This window comes from Stenella coeruleoalba (genome assembly GCF_951394435.1).
Source record: "Stenella coeruleoalba genome assembly, chromosome: 10".
Taxonomy (NCBI): domain Eukaryota; kingdom Metazoa; phylum Chordata; class Mammalia; order Artiodactyla; family Delphinidae; genus Stenella; species Stenella coeruleoalba.
In genome coordinates this window covers 41,501,268-41,517,960 of record NC_137156.1, presented here as the reverse complement: position 1 = coordinate 41,517,960, position 16,693 = coordinate 41,501,268, and positions in this window count along the sequence as shown.

Here is a 16,693-nt window from a genome sequence, read left to right as displayed (position 1 = left end):
TGTTTTTGTTTTGCGGTTGTAAAGAGCAAGATTCCACGCTGGCTTCTCATTCACCCATTTATTTCACATTTTGGAGCCCCCAGTATGTGATCCGAAACACACAGCAGTAAACAAAAGCACCCATGATCTTGTCCTTTCTGTTACGCAATTGGATATGCTGCTCTATTTCTGTTTTCTGACTGCAGCCAAGTTCTCTCCATGGTCATTTCCCTGAAGCTTGGCTTCCCCTGCAAGATGCCGGCTACTCCGCCTTTTTCCAATGCCACCCCGTCTGGGACCCTGTGACACTGGGTCTGGCTCTTATCTCTCCTCCAGGAAATCAGTCCTGACCAGCATCCAGGCTCTTCCGTGCACTGAACGTTCCAGACTAGCTCTCAGATATTACCATTTGAAGGCAGAAAATGCCTGGGGCTCATAAGCACACTCCAACTATTTGGGGCCCATCCTCAAGGCAAAGGGGTGGGCTGGTCCCTCCCTGACCTTTCCCCCCACAGACTCGACTGACCTTTTAGGACACCCCCACCCCCATCCCTGCACTGCTGCCTTCCACACCAGTTCATCCAACTCCACATCTTGTGGATTTCACGTCCCAAACTGGTCCCCTTTGCTCCATGTCTGTGGCCACCACCCTGCTGTCTCCGGCACGATGGCTTCAGTAGCTCCTCCTGCTGTCCTCCCTTCTCCTCAACTCCCACAAGCCATTCTCTCCAGACTGATGTTTTGGAACAATTTGGGTCATGTCATTTACCTGCTTAATACTCTTCAGTGGCTTCTGGTCCTAAGAATAAAGTCCAAATGCCTCCCAGGGCCCAGCTCCCCAGCCCCATCTCGCCTCTGTGGTCCAACCACACCTTGCACAGGGCCTTTGCATCTGCTGTCCCGTCTGCCCGGGATGCCCTTCCTCCACCTCTCTGCCTGGTTAACTCCTCTTCACCCTTCAGATGCCAGCTCAAGCATCACCTCCACCAGGAAGCCCTCCCTGACCTCTCCAACACTGTCACCCACCCAGTAACTTTCTTTAGAAGCACTTATCCCAGATGTGGTCTCACTCTTACTTGTGTGATTATTTGCTCCTGTGTGTTTCCCTTCCTTGAGGACAGTGACTTGGCTCATTTTGTTTCACACTATGTCCCCAGCATGTAGCACAGTGCCAGCCTCCCAGTATGTGTTTGATGAATGAATGAATGCATGAACTCATTCTGGGTCTCTGGCTTTCACAGCTGGGGGTGTGTGGAGTCATGAGCCTTCGGGGATTTCCTCTTCTCTTCCTGGCCCTGGACATGGAGTCCTTGGCCTGGTCACTGTGATATCCTTCCTTAGCAGCTCCCCTCATGACCCAGTTTTCTTGTTCTAGAGACAACAACAACCCTCTGTGTTCCAGGACATGTCACCACCCTCTTCCCACAGGGTAAACATCATGGTGGCCTGAGCTGCTGAGCTGCCCACGTTCTGGCAAAAGCCCCTCCTCCCTCTCGCTGCACCCAGGCTCGGCACACCGCCCTCCCCTTCTTCCCCTTTCCCCTCCCTGGTCGTGGGGAGCCTCCAAGACAAGTGTGCAGACCGCTCTGTCTACCCACTGCCCCCGCTCTGTGTGAGGAGCCCCACTTTACAGGCCAGGATGCCAAGGCTCAGAGCAGAAGCACCCTCAGCTGCATGATCCCCTCCACAGTCTCCCTCCGTCTCCCTCCCTTTCCTGCCTGTCGGTTATTACCTGGGCTGTCTTGGCTTTTTCTGTCTCTGGTTTTTCTTTTTTTCTCTTGAGTTCTCTTGTCATCTTTTCTGTTTCTGCTGACACTTCTTGTTCTCATGCTACTGTGTTCAGGCTGTATGTGAGTGTAGTGTGAGTGTGCATGCATGTGAGTGTGTGCATGTGTGTATGTATGAGTGTGAGTACGAGCGTGTGAGTGTGCATGCGTGTGAGTGTGCATGCCGGCGGGTGCAGGTGAGCACCCAGATGTGGGTGTGTGAGCACGTCGATGGCGGGGGAGCATGCTGGGCTGAACATGTATATCCTAATTAGTGGGCCTTTGGGATAGGCTGCTCTGGGGAGGACAGGGGTATGGGATTCTGCCCAGAGACTTGGGCCCTGAGGGACATCCCATAGGCCTTGGGTGCTCCGAACCGCAGAGCAAGGTCCCAGGCAGGGAGCCCCTCGGCTTCCTTTGTGGTTGACATGTGGATCTCTCTCACCTGCCTCCCCAGTTCTCCCTGAGTCGTCCAGAGCACCACCAGCCCCCACACCCCCCACCGCCTCGCTGGGCCCTCTGGGATTTGGCCGCCACCTCCTCCATCAGCTGCCACTCCCTCCCTAGAAAGCCGAGGATGGACCACACGCTGAGAAAGGTCACCGGTCACTAGCAGCTTCTCGCTGTCGGAGGAGGCTGGGTAGCTGGTCACTCCCCCTGGATTGGGTCTGTGCTGGCCTGACTGAGCCCCTCGACCCCACCTGGGAACTTGTAGCCTGGATCCCATCCCGGGCTCTGCATCAGAGGCTGCCCGGGCTTCTGTTGGGCTCCCAGATGGCAGATGAGCTATGATCCCTGGGGGCAGAGGGCCGTAGGCCACGGCAGGCACCCCACTCCCTCAGCCTCCACTTGACCCAGGGAACCCTGGAATCTGAGGAGACTGCACACTGGAGGGCAGGTGTTAAACCCTCTGTTAGTCGGCTGGGCTGCCTTGACCAGGACACAGCAGGGGTGTCACCTACCAGTCCTGGAAGTAATGTCAGGGGGAGGGGAGAGCGTTGAGGGAGCCACTAACACGGCCACCATTCAGCAGGGGCAGGGTGTAGTCGGTGGGCACCCACTCTTCACACGCACACGTAACCTCATTTGACCCTCACGTCCAATGTGAGGTTGGGGCCATTATTAACCGCAGTTTACAGCTGAGAAAGAGGCCCAGAGAGGCCTCATGGCACACAGCTGGTAAGTGGCAGAGCTGGGATTTGAACCTGGGGTCCCCCGCTCTCAACCGCTATCTTATTCACCAGGCAGCCCCACAATCACACACCCGTGGTGCAGGAACTCATTCCCCGTCGGTGGGGGGATGCCTGGGGTGATCCCCCCCACTTCCCCAGCCAAGCCCAGAGCCAGGTCTGGGCTGGGGAAGTGGAAGGAGGGAGGTGTCATCCGGTCCCCCCATGGGGACACAGGGAGGGGACCTGGCACAGGGCTGGTTTCGTCCCCCGCTCACATCTGGCTGGGGCTCAGTGAGGACGCCTTCCCCAGACAGTGCTCAGGGGGGCAGATTCTTGTGGGCTGTTAATCCGAGCAAGAGACAATGGGAGGCACTGAGAACCCAGTTACACGTCAGGACTGCAGCGTCTACCTCCTTTGCCCCTTAACTTTTATGAGGCCTCCCTGGTGGCTGATATCAAAGGCCGTCAGAGGGAGGGCCCTGCACTGCCCTGCCCTGCCCTGCCCTGCCCTGCCCTGAAGCCCGGAGACTTTGCCACCGTTTCTAGGGTGGAGGACTGCCCTCCTGGAGGGCACAGGCTGCCATCTGCTTTCTGGGCATGAGGGGAAGGGCACAGGGGGGCGGCCTGCCCCAGAGCAGCTCCCCAGGAGGTGAACCCACTATTTGTGCCTTTAGTTTTCACAACTTTGTTGGTTCCGCTGGTCAGAGCAATGCTTTATAGAAAGAAATGAACTCTCAGAACATCTGAGCTGGTGGGACCCTCAGAGGCCACAGGCCAACCTTTTCATTTCACAGGAGAGGAGAGAAAAAGGGAGGCTGCAGAGAGATGAAAGGACCTGCCTAGAGTCACACAGCGGCCAGTGGAGGATCCAGACTTGAACCCTCGGCCCACGCTGCACGCGATGGGGGGCTGGTGAAGAGTGTGGACTGAGATGTGGACACGCCTCGGTTCGGAGTTCCGGCTCTGCCATTTCCCGGTGATGTGATCTTGGACAAGCATCTTAACCGCACCGAGCCTCAGTTTTCTCATCTGTGAAGTGGGGATAATTTTCTTAGGGTTATTGTGACATTGCAATGACGTAGTACAAGTAAAAAAATGTTTAGCATAGTGTTTGACCAAAGCCCCCCCCCCAAAATGTTGACTATTATTATTATTATAAATGCCAGCAAGTCCTCGTGTGAACTGGGCCTCAGTTGGGGAGGGGAACCACAGTGGCCACACTTTCCAACCCTGAATTCAGACTCATGCCCTCACATGGTTATATGGGGACAGTGGCCCAGAATAGTTGAATCTTAGGCTGTCCCCCCAATGCAGGACCCATGGGTACCACAGAGGCACATATGAGGTTCTGTGGGAGTGTAAGGAGGGACAGATTAGTCGGCTTGCCATTGGGGGGTGCACTTCAAGGCATCCAAGCTGGACCTTGAAGGGTGCATAGGAGTCCCCAGGCAGAGAAGGGAATGAAGGAAACAGCAAGGGGAAGAGCACGCATGGAGGCTCAGAGGCCTAGAAGCACATGGCGTTCCCAGAAGCCTTCAGAGTGGCTGGAGTAGGGGCGGGGGCAATGAAGAGAGGACTCTTCATCTCTCCCCACTTTGAGGGGTGCTGCATTTTGACCCTGAAGCCAGGACCATAGTTCCCGGCAAGGGCAACCCTTCATAGCTCACACGAACTTTTTCTGTCATTTCGCAGATAAGGAGCCAGAGGCCCGCCAAGGGGGTGGCCTCCTGGGGACCCGCAGCTGGGTGGGTAGAGCCACGTGGGAGCCCAGATCCACTCGCTCTCAGGCCAGGGATTGACTAGCAGACGTGGGTGGTGGGAGCTGGGGAGGATTTACTTGGAAAACTGGGATGCACAGGGCGATGATGCGGGGCTTGCAGGAAGGGCCAGGCTGGGCCTGTAAGAGTGATGGGCAGGGGTGACAGCTGGGGGGCGACTGACACACATTATTTATGGCTGTTTCTCCGCGACTCCTTCAGGGCCGCAAAGGTAATTGAATAAGTGAGAATGAGCAAACGTGGGGGATCATTTAATTGTGGCAGAAAATGAAGTTGGTTGCAGCTGGGGGCCGCCAGCCCATTGCCGCTGGCCCTGGTTTCTGCTGAGCTGGGCAAGCAGGGCTGGAGCGGCCATCCATCCTTGGCCCGCCCCCATCTGTCCCTGGGCAGCCAACCCCATGCCAGCAGGGCCCAGGGAGGCTGGTGGTCAGGGAGTTTGTTCTTTGGGCAGCCGCTCCCCAGGCCCGCTTCTCTGCCCCAGGAAGGCCCTGGAGGCTGCTACAGACAGTGAGGGGCCTGGGAGGACCCAGGAGGGCAGGTTGAATGCCTGGGGCCTGGGGGCAAGAACAGGAGTTCAAATCATGATATTTTCACAGCAATGTCAGCAGACACGTGTAAGGCCCTTGCTAAGTGCCTGGCACTGTTCAAACCACTAATTTTTATCAACTCCGGTTAATCCTCGCATCACCCTACGAGGGAAGTGCTATTGTTATGCCCAAATTGCACAGGTAAGGAAACTGAAGCTCTGGCTCCTGACTCCTGGCCCTGGATTGAGAAGCTCTGAGATTCTGGGGGGCCCGATGGGGGGGGCTACAGCAGTGATCAGGTGAGATGTAGCAGGGGCCTGGCCACGAGGATCCCACAGGGCCCCGTAAGCTTTCTCTCCCTCACCTCTTGCCCTATTTCAGCCTGGCTGGCCACCCACTGGGCAAGACCAGGGCGGAAGACTGGATCCCAGGTTCTGAGGCAGGAGGAGGCCCCTGTAGGCTTGGGCCAACTCATTCCTAAAGCTCTGGCCCTCTGGGCTTTGTTCCTCTGGTGTCCTTTCCAGCCCTTCTGAGGAAGCAGAGAAAATTAGGCCTGAAATGTGAGAAGCCAGTTCACCTTCCCCAGTGGCGGTGGTAGCAGGGCAGCCACAGTGGCCCCAGGGCGATGCCATGAAGGCCCAGCCCAGCTGACTGGGAGGCCAGAGCAGGGCTGGGGGCTGGGCTAGACCAGGAGGGTCCCTGCGCTTCCTGCATTTTATCTGATGACCCTACCTGCTTCTGGCCCCAGTCTTCCCCTCCATTCCCCTCCACTCCCATGCTGGCACTGGCCCTCATGTCTCACATGGAGGGCATCCCCATCCTCTCTGTGCACCCGGCCTTCTTGGGGCACAGCCGTCCTCACGCCTCCACCCAGGCTGCGGCAGGGCAGAGCAGTGCGGCAGGGCCGATTGTCCGCCTTGCACTGGACCTCCCAACCGCCCTGCCTGTGCTTGGAGCTTGGCTGCCCAGATAGCCTTGACCGGCCACCCCCTCCAGCCTCCTCTCACGCCTTCTCTGTCCTCCCCGCTGGTGCAGGTGGCATGCTCGACATGGCAGCCGAATTCCCATAGCCTGTTGGCTGCATGGCCGCCTGCAGAATCCATCCCGTTCTGAGTTCTGGTGCAGGGATTTGTCTACCTGCTTTCCCCTCCCTCCAACCTGCATCCTCCACCCCATGGGGCTGTGAGGTTTTTGAGAGTAGAGGGTCGTGTCTCTCTGCCTTTCAATCATTCGTTTATCCAGGTGGCACCTGCTACATACCAGGCATCTCAGGGGGTTTACAAAAACGAATCAAAGATGTCCTTGCAGTTGGTCCACACAGTGGAGTGAACACTAGGTCCACAATCCCTACTAAGTGATAGCAAAGGGGTCAAAAAGAAGGAGCCACAAGGACAGAGAGGATGAACCAGGAGAGGGCTGCAGGAGAGAGAATCAGTTTTGGGAGATGGAAAGAGACAAGCGAGTGGTAACCAACTAATGTCCAGCTTTCTCCACTTTGGGGAAGGCCCGCAGTCAAGGGATTCAACAAGGAACAGGGCGGGGGGCCTCTGAAACGAGGCAACTTATACACCTGATGCAGGAGGATGGGCTGAAAGCTGAGGAGTGGCAAGACCACATCCCCTCCCCAGCGTGGCTCCAGGGGCTGGCGATGTCCTACTTCTAGATCCGGGCTCTGGACCAGGCCCTGCCTGCAGGGTCAAGGCTCCCACAGACAGAACAAGGGAGAGGGAATACAAGGAGGCCCAATGACTCAAAGCCAAGCCCAGAAGTAGCAATCATCATTTTCACATGCATTCCAGCGACACGCTCTCTGTCCACGCCACTCAACTGTGAAGGAAGGCAAGAAACACAGCCCAGCCAGGTAGCCCCTCTGGCACGTGGAAGGAGGGAAAGCAGATCCTGGTGGCTGCCAGCAGTCGGCCACAAAGGGGTCAAAAAATCGAATTCCCATGCAGCCTGAGTCAGAAAGCTCTCAAAAGATGACGTCCACCAAAATGAGGAGAGAAACCAAGAAAGAGAGCAACCCAGCACCCGGCAAGCAGGGAATCTAATGTTGGAAGGTGGTGGAGGGGAGGCCCAGGACCTCAAGGTTCTGCAGGCCTGGAGAGCCTTGCAGGTCAGATTACCAAAGGGATGTGACCACCTTGAGAGGAGATGTTTCTTCTGATTTTTGTTTTGTTTTGTTTTGTTTTTTTCTGTGCTGCATGGCTTTGAGGATCTTAGTTCCCTGACCAGGAATTGAACCCAGGCCCCGGCAGTGAAAGCGCCAAGTCCTAACCACTGGACCGCCAGGGAATTCCCCTGAGAGGAGGTTTAAAGTCTGGTCAGAGAGTCTGACATAGATTGATGACAGTTGCACATAAATCTCAAGGAGCAAACAAACAGAAAGCCTCAAAAGGCAACTTATTAACTTCAGGAAACAAAAAGTTTCTTAGGAGAGAAAATGTAATCCTGAGGCACTATAGGACTCAGATTCAATCATATTTACATGTTGTGACAGGAATGTAAACAGGAGATGCTGATTTAATAAAAATGGTAATAGAAGTATGAGGCAGGAGGGGGAGGGGAAATGGCAATAGATTAGTTAAATCTTAATGGGAAGTAAAACTCTAATCTACAGTAAGAAATCAATAGAGGGACTTCCCTGGTGGCACAGTGGTTGAGAATCCGCCTGCCAATGCAGGGGACACGGGTTCGAGCCCTGGTCCGGGAAGATCCACATGCTGCGGAGAAACTAAGCCTGTGCACCACAACTACTGAGCCTGCGTGCCACAACTACTGAAGCCCGTGCACCTAGAGCCTGTGCTCCCCAATGAGAGAAGCCACCACAATGAGAAGCCTGTGCACCACAACGAAGACCCAACGCAGCCAAAAATAAATAAATAAAATAAATCAATAGATAAAACCTAAAATAGAAAAATCACGGGCTTCCCTGGTGGCGCAGTGGTTAAGAATCTGCCTGTCAATGCAGGGGACACGGGTTCGAGCCCTGGTCCGGGAAGATCCCACATGCCGCGGAGCAACTAAGCCCGTGCGCCACAACTACTGAGCCTGTGCTCTAGAGCCCATGAGCCACAGCTACTGAAGCCCACGCACCCTAGAGCCCATGCTCCGCAACAAGAGAAGCCACTGAAATAAGCCCGCGCACCACAATGAAGAGCAGCCGCCGCTCGCTGCAACCAGACAAAGCCCGCATGCAGCAACGAGGACCCAACGCAGCCAAAAGTAAAATAAATAAATAAATAAATAAAAAAGAAAAGTCACACATTTGTAGTATCTGCACATTGTGTAGAAGTGAGACAGAAGCAGAAGAAAATGGCCAACAAAGGTGAAAGTAAGCCTGGGGGCGGGGCGGGGCAGCTTTCTTCATCAGCCATGACATACTATTTGATTTTTACAATTATGTCCATGTGTTACTTTGATAAAAGTTAAATTTACTTAAAAAGGAGGGGAGGGTGTTTTGCCACAATAAAAAAAAAAGGAAAGGAAAGGAAAGGAAGAGCCCCCCCCCCCCCCCCCCCCCCCCCCCGGCATAACGACGTAATGCACCAAGGTGGACCCCCTTGCTCCGCTGAAGCCCGCAGGTGGATCCGGGCAGGTGGGCGGGGCTGTGGATGCAGAGGGCAAGGATGAGGGAGGTCCCAGGCTGATGTCAACGTGAGAAGCTAATCCTAGCTAATGGGTTCATCGCTCCGCCTCTCAGATGTCACAAGGGCCTTCAGCAGCTTCCTGCATACACTCCAAAAATATTCACTGGCTGCAGTCAGTAACTCTAAATCAGAAAGCAACTCCTGGGGGATGCAGCTTAGGGCAGCTACCCTGGAGAGGTGTTGGGAGGGGACGGTAGAGACCATTCTATCCTTGCCTTCCCCGGAGGGTCATCTGGGCCCAGAGCCTTCTCTGTTCTGTATTCCGTGTCACGCACAGGAGCTGGAGGGTGAGATTTGGGGGTGGGAGCGTGTCCGCACATGTCGTTTCTCATACATACACAGGTGTGCACAAGAGCCCACGGATGTGCGGACGTGCGCACATGTGAATGGTGTCTGGTTGGAGGGCTGCGAGTCTGTTCTGTCTGTTCTCACTCCCTGAACCCAGAAGCAGTACTGGGAGGCTTAGCTTCCGTCCCCTGCAGGTGTCTTTAGAGCTGGCCCTCACCCAATGCTGTGTAGGCAGGGAAGTAAATCCTGAGAAACCCACTCCCCTGCTCTCTCCCTTGGCCTCCTCACATTTTTTCTTCTCCAGGATGCTATACATTCTCTCTCTTCTTTCCTTTGACAAACCTACTCTTAGGTGAGGCTCTGATGGGTTTGCATTTTGAAAAAGGACAAAGTGTTAAGCTAAAGGAATGAATTTTTAATGGTGGAATTTTAGGTCTTTTCCTCTTAGGAGAGGTTTTATTTGTTTTGGCTTTGGTTTGGTTTTGCCAGGGAAGCTTCCCTGTGTCCCTGGAGCCACCCTGAAGCCCCAGGCTCCCTCTTGGATGCTGCTGGACAGGTCATTCTCCCCACGAGTCACCAGAGCATTCCCTGGGGTGGGGGTCATTAGCTTCCTCTGGCTCCAAATGGGCCCCCAGCCAGGGAGGGTCTGCTCTCTGATCCTCTGCTCCACCTTCAGCCCGCCCCTTTCCCTCCTGCTCTGCCCTGGTACACCCTCCCCAGAGGGAGGTGAGGGGGGCTCTGGGGGCCAGGAGTGACTTGCACGCCCTCCCGAGGGGCAGGGGCTGGGCAAAGGGCACCCCAGCCACCTCTGAGTCTGTTTGACAGCTGTGACACCTGGGCCTGGCTTCCCTACCTCAGTCTGGGGCGGCAGCTGCCTTCTCTAAGCAGGGAGGCCTCAGCGGAGCCAGTGAAGGAATGAGTCCCTCACACACCCTCAGTCCCCAGCAGCCCACCCGGGGGCTCTGTGCACCAGAGTGGGCTGCAGGGGATGTACTGGCCCCCCCCCCCCCCCGCCCACTCTCAGAGCAGCCCAGTCGCGGGCTGGAGGTCAGGAAGGGAGACGTGCCATCTTTGGGTATGTGGCTGAGTCCCTGCTCCTCCCTGGACCTGGTCTCCTCATCCTCATTCTCCTGGCCCCGGGAGGCCCCCAGTGGAGCTGAGGGAGGGCTCGACACAGGGCGGGCATGATGGATCCTGGCAGCCCCCACTGTGGAGATCAGAACAGATGGCCGGGTCAGCTACCCGCATGACCCTTCTGGTGGCTGTACCCAGAGCCTCGTCTCCTGGGGTGCCAGCATCACTGTTCTGGTCTCCCCAGTCTGTCCAGAGCCCCCGAAGGTCCGCTGTGTGTTCAGTCACGGGGCTCCTTATGGGAAACCTTAGAGCCCTCCTTTTCCCATCACCCCTGCCCAGACCACTGGGTGTCAGGACACTGGCCTGACCTGCCGGACAAGCCTCGGCCTGAGCCAGAAGCAAGGCCGCCTGGCTCGGGTATCACTGCTGTCCCCACAGCTAGTGGGGAGGTTAGTGGTGACCTCCCTTATTCCTGCTGTGCTGCTGACCCCTGCTGGCCATCCTCACACACCTGGGAGGCCTCCCCTCCCCGCACAGGCATCAAGCGCAGGGTTTGAATACTTCCTGGGACGGGGGGCTCATCACCCCAGGCAGCAGCCTGCTCCAGGCAGAGATGCTTCTGCTTCTTGGACAAGTTCTTTGTAATGAGCTGAAGTCTGAATACTGGTTAATTCCATCTGTTTATACATTTTCATCATCCTCATCATTATCGATACTGTCTATGCACCAGGCACATTGCAAAATGTCGTTTAATCCTTTCAACACCTGTGAAGTTGGTGTCTATGTCATCCCCATTATATAGGTGGGAAACCTGAGGTCCAGAGGAAGTGTGTCACCTAAGTATGTCACACAGCCAGGAAGTCACAGAACCTGGGCTTCCAATCCAGAGCCCAGGCCCTTGCCAGCTGGGGATGTGCCCATCCCACCCCCACTGTCCGCTTGGCCCCTGTCTCCAGCTGTTCTTACTTCTCTGCCAGGCGCTGCTACCCCACATAAACTCACACCTTCTCCCCCAGACCCTGCAGCTGGATTAACTCCTCTTCCACGAAGCCCTCCCGAGACAGACAAGGGGTATGGAGGGAGCCCTCTTCCCCAGGTATCTTCTAAAAGTGAGAGGAGGAGAGGTGTCACATTCAGGAGGATTCCCAGGGATCAAAAACCTTGTTTAAGGGCTTCCCTGGTGGCGCAGTGGTTGAGAGTCCGCCTGCCGATGCAGGGGACGCGGGTTCGTGCCCCGGTCCGGGAGGATCCCACATGCCATGGAGCAGCTGGGCCCGTGAGCCATGGCCGCTGAGCCTGCGCATCCAGAGCCTGTGCTCCGCAACGGGAGAGGCCACAACAGTGAGAGGCCCACGTACCGCAAAAAAAAACCCACCTTGGTTAAGCTTTAGCCAAGAGCTTCCCTGGTGTCATGCCATCTCATGTAGGGCAAGACCTTCAAACTCATCTAGTTCCATCCATCTATTCCATGTTAGCATCTCTGTTGAATGCCTGTGCAGCCTCTGCTTACATACCTCCAGTGATGGGGGGCTTATTACCTATCAAGGCAGCCCAAGGCTCAAAATAGCAAGGGCCTTCCTTCTCCTACAGAGCCGAGGTTTGTCTCCTTGAGGCTTCTGCTCGCAAGGCCCAGCCCTGCCCCTCAGGGGTCATCAGAAGTAGCCTAACCCTTCCCTTATGATGTTTGGAGCAAGGGACCATCTTCCTGCTGAATCTTCTCCCAGTCACAGCCAAGAGAGGGGGCCAGTAAGAGACCCCTCAGAGAAACTGGGAGGTGCTGGCCAGACAGGAGAAAGACATGTCACTCCCAATCCTCAGCTGAGCTGCCAAAACTCTGAGCCTGGCCCTGTCAGCTTTGGGGTGCAGGGTGGAGAGGGTTCTTGCAAGAAGTGACCTGAGTCTGCCCCCACCCCTACTTTGACCACTTTGACTTTGGGAAGTCCCAGGCCTGTCTCTTGCTGAGACGTGTTTGAAGGGAGAGGCTGCCTGGGGAGGCCCTGGCCATAGGAAGGAGAGACGGGCATGGGGGCCTGATTACCAGGTGGATAGCATGGAGGGCAGTTGGGCTTGAGCTGCCTGAAAGGTACCTACCCAACGGGACGGCCTGAGCACACGGAGCTTCAGACTCAGGTGCTCCGACTCACGGTCCCCGCTAATCTCCTCAATCCTGGGTGCTATACCTTTATTGATGCAGCCACAGACCGACCTCCCCATTGCTTCCCATAGAACTGACCATGATCCCTAAGCCCCCAGTCCCCTGCTGGAGCTCAGCCGCGGCCCCTTCCCCACCCCCAGGTCTGCACAGTCAGGTCTGTGGCCCTGAGTGCAGGCATTTCATTGCCTTCCTCCTGTGAGCCACTATTCCTCCCCCATTCCTTCATGCATGGAGGCAGGGCACAAATAAATAAATAAAACAAAATAAACATGCTTGTCCCTGTTAAGTTTCATCTCGTTAGATCCACCCCATCGCTCCGGCCTGTCAGCTTCCCTTTAGATCCCAGCTCTGTCATCTGACCTACTTGCCATCGTCCCCCACAGCTGTGTGGCATCTGCAAATTTGATAAAGTACATGGAGCGTGTTTGTCTCAGATGAAGCCTCCTCCCCCCATTGGGTGGCTGGAGCACAGCCGTGCATACATGCCTGTCCACACACACACACACACACACACACACACACACACACACACACTTCCCTCTGTCTGGGTCCTGTCAGCCCTGTCCAGCCACCTTCAAGATCCTGGTGGGGACACTGGGCACCTGTGCACTCATTGTGCGCTCATTGTGCACGTGTCCCTGTGGGGGATGGGCCACTCTGGGGACATCCACACCTTCTCACTCCACTGGCCACTCTTTAAACAGCCTCTGAGCTGGCCACGCCCTATCAGCCTCTTCCACCAAGCTTGGGGCAAGGCTGGCCAGCCAGCCTGGGCCTCGGCTCTCCGGGACGGCTGTGTGGTCCTCCCTCCCCTGCTAATCAGGCAGCACATCCTCCTCTAGGTTGTGGCTGTCAGTGTAGAGCCAGCCCGACTGCCTGGGGTGAGGACTCCTTCTCCCATGCGCCTGTTGTGCACGTCTCTCTGATCCTTCTCTTCAGGGGACCCCAGACCTTGTCTTTGGAGTAATTGCATAGCTGGGGTAGCCAGCTTGGAAAGATCCAGATCCTCACTACAGAGCCTGGCAGACACTGCTTTAGCAGAACGAAAATAATCCCAGGGCCTAAACTGATCTTCCAGAATCTTCTAGTCCATTCCCAGCCTCCAGGGCGTAGAGGACTCAGGCAGGTTCCTCCTCCTCCCCTACTGCAATACCAGCCGTTCGTTCTTCCCTCTGGGCAGGTGGCAAAAGTTAGTCGGCTGTATCTGTCAGCTGATGTTAGTAACAAACACCCCCAGATTCTGGGTGGCTTATGTCAACATACAGTGATTTCTCACACTACTGCACTGTGGGTCCGCTGGGGATTCCGGTCCAAGCCGTCGTTGCTCCAGGACCCAGGCTGCAAGGCAGCCCCAGCCGCGGCACCACCGCAGAGGAAATGAGGCAGATCGGTACCAGCTCTCGAAGCCTCTGCCTCCTAAGGCCATTGCCACTTCCATTTCATTGGCTAAAGCAAGTCACATGGCCAGGCCCAATTTTCAAGAGAGTAGGGAAGTGTGATCTTTTTTTGTGGCAGGAATTTTGGCAAATGGCCTCAGTGACACCTCTGCATACTAGCCGTCCCTGTCCCTCAGTCACTGGAGTTCCCACCGTACCACTTGGATGCCAGTTCTCTGAGCCCAGCATGGAGTGCTCTTACACCTCCCTCCCTATGGTCTGTGTGCCCAGGATTTGGCCCTTGTCTCTCACATTTCTGCTCTACAGTGCGTGTATTTTCTCTCCTCTTCCGGTCTCAGTGTCCCACCCCTTCCTTTGAGAGGCCCTCCTCCCATCTCCTACCTTCAGCACAGGATGCGCCCTGGCCCAGGGGAGGCCCAGGTTCAGGTCTGAGCAGCCTCTGGTTCCATCCCCAGTGATTGGCTGGGAGGCGGGCCCCCCACTCATGTCTGTCTGAGCCCTTCCCATCTCTCCTTCCTTTCGATGTCCTCAGAGCAGTAGTAGCCAGGTGGAGGAGACCTCTGAGAACATGTGGCCACACCCAGGCCCTGATGCTCCCCCTGCACCTGGATGGAGCTGCTCTGAGACCCGCCCACCCCCGCCTCTCAGGGGACTGGCTTACATGAACCAATGCTTGCACTTTGTGTTGAAGTTTGTCTGTGTTTCTGTCACTTCTAACTGTAACACACACTCCTGGAGATCTTGTCCATACCTGTATCTGTTCTATCACAAGCAACCAACCACCCGAAACTTAGTGATTTTGTGTGATAAAATTTCATAGAAACACACACGAAGCGCATGTCAAACTGGTGAGACCTAAATAAGGTCTGTGCCTGAGTTAACAGTATTGTATCAAGATCAGTTTCCTGGATTTGACAATGTACCACGGTTCTGTGGGGTCATTGGAGGAACTGGGTGAAGGGTACAGGAGAAATCTCTGTACTATTTAAGCATCTTTTCTTGAGTCAAAATATTTCAAATGAAGAAGTTACAATAATCATACAGACTTAGTAGCTTAAGACAACACCAGGCGTTTACCCCTGATCCACTGATGTGCCAGAAGCTTCTGGATTTGCCCCTGGGGTCTGGTCCAACCTCCTTACTTGGGATGCGGGGATGGAGGCTGGAGAGGGTCATGGGTTTAGGGGCAGAGCTGGACTCCCAACCCAGGGCTCACCCCACGTTACCCCAGGGAAGCCCCAACCTCACGCAGGGCCACTTTACCAGTCTGGCATCGCTGCCTGGGATTCTGCTTCGCACATGTTGGTGTTTGCAATCAGAAAGTTCAGCGGCCCTTCCAGTGTGCTTAAATTAGTCCCCATGAAAACCAAATCATTTCATTTGCAGAGAAGGGCTTAATTGCAAGGGGAATGAGGCAAAGGGAATTCTGTTGCCTGTTTTCATTGGAGAAAATTACTGTACTTTCCCCTGTCTCCTTACTAAACAGAAGCAGCTTAGAAATCGGGCTGTAATCACCAGTGATACCTCTGCCACCCTTTCTTCTCAGAGCCTGCTCAGTAATTCCCCTCTCCTGAGACCCTGCTCTGAGCTGTTCTTGCCTGTCTGCCTGGCTTGAGCAGCCGGTTCCAGCCCTGGTGCTGGGTAGCACCTCCCCGGTTTGGCTGGAGTCTCACCTCACCCCTGTGATGTTGAGAGGATCGCCCGAGATGTCACAGGGGCCTCAGCCAGGGATCGGCCCACACTCTTGGCAGGAAGAAACATCTCATCACTTTCTTTCGAAAACACATGAAATCTGCTCCAAGCCCCCACTCACTGGGGCTGCAGAGAAGTCACATTTCGGATGAAGGGCATCCCCAATCGATATCTTACACAAATCCTGGGGCTCGTCTGCTTTGCTGCCTGGCAAAAGGTAGGGGACCTGGACCATCTTCACCACAGCTCCTTCTGTCCTAGGATGCTGTGGACCGGCAGGTCCTCGAGGCTCTGTTGGGTGTCCCCCAGGAGGAACTCCAGCAAACAGACCCCCTCCTGTCTGGGGAGGCTGGTTCCCTCTCTGCTTCTCTGCCCAAGAACCCCACCCTGGCTCTGATAGTCCAGCCCGATTCCCACTGTGGCCAGCGTTTCCCTGGGGAGGGGCTATGGACCCTTCAGGGAGCCAGGTGACAGGCTGGTAACCTGCAGGGGGCAGGTGCATGAAGAATTAAAATATGTAGCACGTCTCGTGTTAAGAGAGAAATCCAGGAGGACTGGGCCCTAGAGGGTGTGCAGGGTGGGAGGGCAGCTACAACTTCCCACGGGGATGGTGGTCTGGAGGAGGGAGGGAGCCACGTGTAGCTTGGGGGTGGGAGGGATCAGCAGGGTGGGTGGAACAGCTAGCACAGAGGCTCAGAGGCAGGAGTGGGCCTGGTCAGGGCGAGGGTGGCAAGGTGCGTGGCCCGAGTCCGGGGAGAGTGAGAGGGCAGGTCAGAGGAGGCTCCCAGAGCCTCTGTGAGGTCCTGGCTGTTTGTCTGGAATGAAGTGGTTTTATTCTGTTCCGGCAAACCCACAGCAGCACAACAGATCTGAGAGCGGCTTCCTCTTCCTTTCTTTGGAGAAGGGAAGAGAGCTGGGCTGTCTGGGTTCAAACCCTGGCTCCATTACCTTCCTGACCTCGCCACGCCCTCAGTCCCCCCCCCCCACCACCCCGCAACCAGGGCAGGTAACAACAGCACCTGCGGCATGGGGCCATCCTGAGGCTTCAGTGTGCTACGGTGAGCACGCTATAATGCTATCCTGTGTTGAATAATTTTATCATGTCTTTTAAAAAAAAATTTTTTTTTTAAAATTTTTTGGTTGTGCCACGCAGCATGTGAAATCCTAATTCCCTGACCAGGGATCGAACCTGTGCTCCCTGCATTGGAAGCACAG